Genomic DNA, 6,000 nt, shown 5'->3' with positions numbered 1-6,000 from the left:
GAGAGTAAAACAAAATACACCTACAGAAGGTAAAGATATTATCTTCAATCCACCCCCCATTTCAGTGGCTCTAAAATGTTTTAAATCACTGTATTTATTATTAAAAGGTTTCAGATTTCATTCACAACCAGGTTTTGTTCCCATGACCATAAAGCCCTTCCAAACACATTACAAAAGGTTCCAGTGCTGCAGTTTGCTTTAGCACTAAAAAGGCAAAATCAAAATTATCTTTCAGGAGACTTTCAAAGGGAAGGTGAAATAAAAGGAGAAGGGGATTCAGAAGAAACAACAGAGTTATTGAGAATGAAAAAAAAAAAAAAGGCAGGAATTAATCAAGAAATAATTAATCAATTATTTTTGCTTTCTTTTAGAGGTGAGCAGAAATTTAAGCTCAAGAGATGACTTCTTATCTACCATTTCCTTTTTTGCTTGCAGCTGAAAACTCTAACAAAGCTTGACCCCACACTAAGGGTTACACTACCTTGATAAAACAAACTGCATTTCCATAATTCTTTAATATGTCACAGACATATTAACAACACTTTCTAAAAGAAAATCTGGGTTGATTTAAACCAGATTTTAAAATCTGGTTTGATTTTTATAGATGCAAAAATTCCTGTTAAATTTAAAAAAACCCCTGAAAATTAGAACTAATTAAAAATTAGTTCTGCATCTGTACTGAAGCAGATTTTCATCCTATTATCTGCACATATCCCAACAAGCAGGGCTGGAACTGGCACAGCACAGCCCTGCCAGCTCACATTGGCTCCCCTGATTTTCTGCCTTGAGGGTAAAAGCCAAAAAATGGAGACTGACTTCACTTCTGTCTGCAAAACTCCCACTGACCTGGCCAGGGTTGGAATATTGCAATAAACAAAGGTGTCCAAAGGCTCAGGGTGGGTGTTGCATTGATGGGTGTTGCATTGATGGGTGTTGCATTGATGGTGACATTGTGACAACAGGTGAAACCCCATGGTGGCAGCGCCCAAATGCACAGAGGGACACTGAGCCAGGGCAGTGTCACATGAAACATCTCCAGTGGCCAAACAAACCAAAATGTTATTTCAGAGCACACTAAGCTGTGCCAGATCCCTGTGACAGACAACAGCCCTGGCATCAGCAGCTCAGTTCAAACAGTAAAGGAAAAAATGGCCAAACCCAGCAGGCAAATCCATCCTCCTAAGGCCAAAGTGCTCATTTCTCCTAAAGGCAAAGTGCTCATCCTCCTAAGGGTAAAGTGCTCACCCTTCCTAAAGTCAAAATTCTCATCCTTCCTAAAGGCAAAATTCTCATCCTCCCAAAGTCAAAGTTCTTATCCTTCCTAAAGGCAAAGTCCTCATCCTCCTAAAGGCAAAGTGCTCATCCTCCTAAGGGCAAAGTTCTCACCCTTCCTAAAGTCAAAATTCTCATCCTTCCTAAAGGCAAAGTGCTCATTCTCATAAGAGCAAAGTTCTCACCCCTCCTAAAGTCCAAGTTCTCACCTTTCTCCCCCTGTTTTTATTTGTAGCACTGTCTTGTGCAGGATGTGTTTATCAAAACCATCTGTAACGTGCAACATTTTCACATCTCATGCTCCATTAGGTAAGTTATTAAGTTACAAGTTCCTTAAAATTTAGCATGGATAAAAAACTAGTGCTCAGTGAACCTTGTGGGTCCCTTCCAGCTCAGCATATTTTGTGATTCTTTAAGAAATAAAAATCTTTAGAACGGGAGAGAAATCAATAGCATTTGTACCTACAATGAAGGAGCCAAAAAAAATTTATATATATAATAATAAATAAAATAAATTATCTTTCTGTGTGTTTTTCCATTCTGCAGGATCTAAAGCATCAGGAATCCATACCCACAGAGAAAGGAATAAACCTCAGTGCAGAGGAAGGCAGACACCTGTGCCATAAAAACACTTGGGGGGGTGTGTGTAATATATTTTATTGGGCAAATATAAAAAGCAGTCACATCAATCAAAGCCTAAAGAGGCAGCTGGAAGACCTTAGAATACAGAAAAATAATTCTGGAGTACAGAGGCATCTCACTCCAGCATCCATCAGAGCAGCAATGAACACTCCCAAAGTTCCATGGCTGCTGAAGCCATGAATTCCCCAAGCAAGAGCTGAGCCCTGCTGCTGCCAGAGCAGCTGTGCCAGCCCTGCAGCCACCTCTGCTGCTGGGAACAGCCTCTCATTGGGTGCCTCAGCTGAACAACCCAGAAACTGCTTCTCAAAATCTCTGGGCTAAATCAGGGCTCCTTTTCACCTCCTGCCACAGCCATTGGGTGACCAAAGCTTTGCCTCCCATTTGTCAGCTGCCCATCAATTTTGTCACCACCCCTGTTTGCCTGTGACAATTCCACCTGGTTCATTTCCCTTTGTGTTGAACACCTCCCTCTTTCCCTGCTCAACGCCCCTATATTTCCTCAAAATCCACAAATTCATATTCCAGGCCATGCAAATATTTCTGCCTTCACACAAAAACATCACCACACCACAGTACTTTCACAAATACAGTTCCTTACTTGTACCAGGAACCTTCCAGAGAATATTTCTCATCAGTTTTTAAAGCAGCTCACTCAGACAGCCCAATGTCCCTCTATTCCCTGCACTAAACAAAACCACAGTTTTTGTTGCTGCCCCATCAGACATTTTGGCCCCCATCCAAAATCCTTGTTGCTGTCATGTGGAAAAAACTGTACTAATACCATCCTAGCTGACTCTTCATCTCATTTTAATCCACATTTAATTATTTTTTTATTCTTTTCCCAATGAATTCTCTTTATTTCTCCCTCCTCCTGCAGCTCTGGAAAGTGTTAACTCTCCAGCACACATGAATATTGTATTTATGAACTGAAAACACAAGGCTGCTCTTGCCTTTCTAAACAACAGAAAGAGAATAGAAAACAGATTAAGATATCCCATTACAATAAAAAAAAAACAACAACAATAAATTAGAATAAAATCTCATTTAGGCCTCCTATCATCTGTCTTAAGCTGTTTTGGTGTTTAAATTGTCCTTAAAGCCATTCTCTGAAACAGCTCAGGAAAAAATGTACTTGCAAAAGGCAGAGTTTGCTTTGGATGTCATCATTCAAATGAAGAATAAAAGCCCAGATCTGCTGTGGGACTGGCAGTTCTGTGGGTGCTGCCCCAACCCAGCTTTACAGCAGATAATGAGATAACCAATGGTTTTATTAAGCAAATGCTGGTGAGGAACATGGTAATACACAAAGAAAACTTGGTTTGAGCTGTCTTTTGTTTCTGATTATGAACACTCAGGGCATTCAGACAGTGCTCCACACCAAACCAGTCTATCCCAGTCCTTTCCTGGAGCTGACCTGGGATTGAATAACACCCAGCCAAGTATATTGGATAAACATGCACAATTCCAGCTCAATTCTCACAGCATTTCCATCCAATGCTGGGCAACCAGTGAGGCAATATAAGATTTTTTTTTTTTTTAATATCCTGACTTGAAACACTTTGTTCTGCATCAATCCATCACTGGCTGTCAGTACTTTTAAGAGCACTAATGCAAAATATTTTACCAGACAGCAGGATCTTAAGTGGGAATTAAAACACAATAGAAGTGTGAGACATCTGTGCTGCTGGTGTCTCTCTCACTGGTGAAAATTCTCTGCTTTAGTTTTACACTTTGCTCAATAAACTGTAATTTAGTTACAGTATAAGCAAGGTTAAATGCTGCTGTCTGTAGGCCAAGAGAGAAGTAACAGAGCCTTCAAATGAGAGGGGTTTTTTCACATTTATTTGCTGTCTCTTGGCCAGGCACCAAGCTTTCATATTCATAGCAACATAAAAAACAACCAAAACAACAACAAGAACTCCTGCTGAGACTATTAAAGTGTCATTTTCAGCAGCAGGACTCCATAAATCACAGAAACATCCTCCCCTCAGGTTCTGCCCCTGCAGTCACTGCAGCTGCTTTGCTCACACAGGTGACTGGATCAGCTTTGTTATGGATCAGCTTTGTTATCCCTGTCCCATTCCCTGCCCTGCTTTCAGCTCAGGAAACATCCTCCATGAGGATTTCCTGGGCCAAAATGCAGCTCTCACCCAGCTTTCCTCCTTGCATGCCCTGCCTTGGGCTGTGCATGATGAGCTGCAGGTCCAGCTCCAGCCTGGGCTCACTCCCCTACAATCCAAAAGTCTCAGATCATGGAAAAACAGAGGCTCAGCAAGATCATCCAGGCCCAGGGAATAAACTCAGGTGCCTGAGCAGGTAAAACACATCCCTTGGTTGACCTCATCAGGAAAAACAAAGTTAAAATTGATTCCCAGCTCCAGATCTGGAGTGCAGGGAGACATCAGGTCATGGATCAGCCACACAAAGAGAAAGAGGAAATATCAAAATACACCAGGACACACATTTGGGGGTGGGGGTGTTAAAAGGGAAAATTATCAAAGCCTTCAGGATGAAAATAATTCAAGGTTAGGAGCAGCCCCTCCACTTCCAGCTGCAAAGATGCTGTTCCACATCCCACTGGAGGGATTTGGCATCAAAGAGTCTGGGCTGGAAAACAGGATGGAAGGGAGGAACTGCTCTTGACAGCATCTGCTGGTTCTCATTTAACAACAGTAAACTGTAATTCTGGTGTTAAAAGGCAGGATGTTTCACCTTCACATTTCACAGGCTTTATTCACTACTTTATAAAGCAAATTTAATCTAAACCCCTCTATTTAAACAACATTCTTGGGGTAAAAAAAAATAAATAAATGACACCCTTAAATTCCCATTGCTATTGCAAAATATTTCTGCTGAAATGGGGGAGGAAAAATGAGGAAGAAAGATCTCTGTAATGCCACAGAGAGCACAGATCAAATTCTTTTAAATTACACACAGAAAATCCTCCTCTCCTGAAAGGTTTAATAGCAAAGCTGCAAAGAGTAGCTGTGTATTAAGGAGTCCTTATTAAATATCCAGAATATGTTATGGAGTATTTATTCCTTTCCTAGAGTGCATTATCATCAGCACTTGCACAACAATATATAATTTATATCAATAGCAAAGTTCTCATTGATATCTTTGAAAGCAGCATATACCCTGATTTACTAAAAGCACTCATCTGCAAAGACTGTTTTGTTATTTATTAGAATTAATTAAATCCTTCTGTATTGTGTAAAGCACACATCTTGTGAGTCCTTGAAGACCTGGCTGAAAAGAAAAATAACGTTTTACAGGCTCTATTTTAGAAGAGATAAATAAAGTCAATCAGTCAACAACCTGGTCTGTTAAAACATGATCACAAAAGGAAAACTAGTTTCAAAATATTTCATTTTCAAATAGAGAAATGTTCTTGATTTGGTAACATTTTAATCTGCTTTCTTGCATTACACATTCCAAAGAGGGAGAACAAAAAAAAATTGCTGTGGTATGACAATTCAGATTTGTTCAGTGAACCAGGAATATTGCTGTCCAATTCTCAGTGTTTAGGAGATGAGCCTGTACTGCAAAGGAGAAAATCACAGTGTTACTGCTGCTAAATATGTGAAAAACAAGGAAAATGAAGAATAATAGCAATTCACAAGTTTGCTTCAAGATGTTTTAATATTAATTTTACCCCCAAAAAATACTTAATGTTATTTTAAGATGACTTTTACCAAAAAAAACCCTTTGTGGGATTGAACTTCCAATCTCCTCCTGACATTTCTGCCTAACTGAGTAATTTGGGGCCCATTTGGGAGAGGCAGAGATCTCCAAGGTAGGGAGTTTGTAACAACAAGCAGGGAGGGATGGAACACAAAATGACACAAACAGGGTGGATTAGAGGGACCCATGAAGGTCAGAGGAAAAGTGGAATCCAAATGCAGCAGAACGACCTAACTGAGCATGAAAACTGGACATTATCAGCATCCTGCTGATAACTGCCCTCTGGAGCTAAAATAAAAAGTGTTATTTCATATTTGTCTTACAGTGCAGCTCAGCCAAGATTAGGAAGCAATTTTGCTACTTTTGAGTCCTCAGAGTTGGAGTTACTTTACATCAATAATG

Source organism: Serinus canaria, chromosome 6 (assembly GCF_022539315.1).
Source record: "Serinus canaria isolate serCan28SL12 chromosome 6, serCan2020, whole genome shotgun sequence".
NCBI classification, from domain to species: Eukaryota; Metazoa; Chordata; class Aves; order Passeriformes; family Fringillidae; genus Serinus; species Serinus canaria.
The sequence above is the reverse complement of the archived record's forward strand: the minus strand, read 5'-3'. Positions refer to the sequence as shown.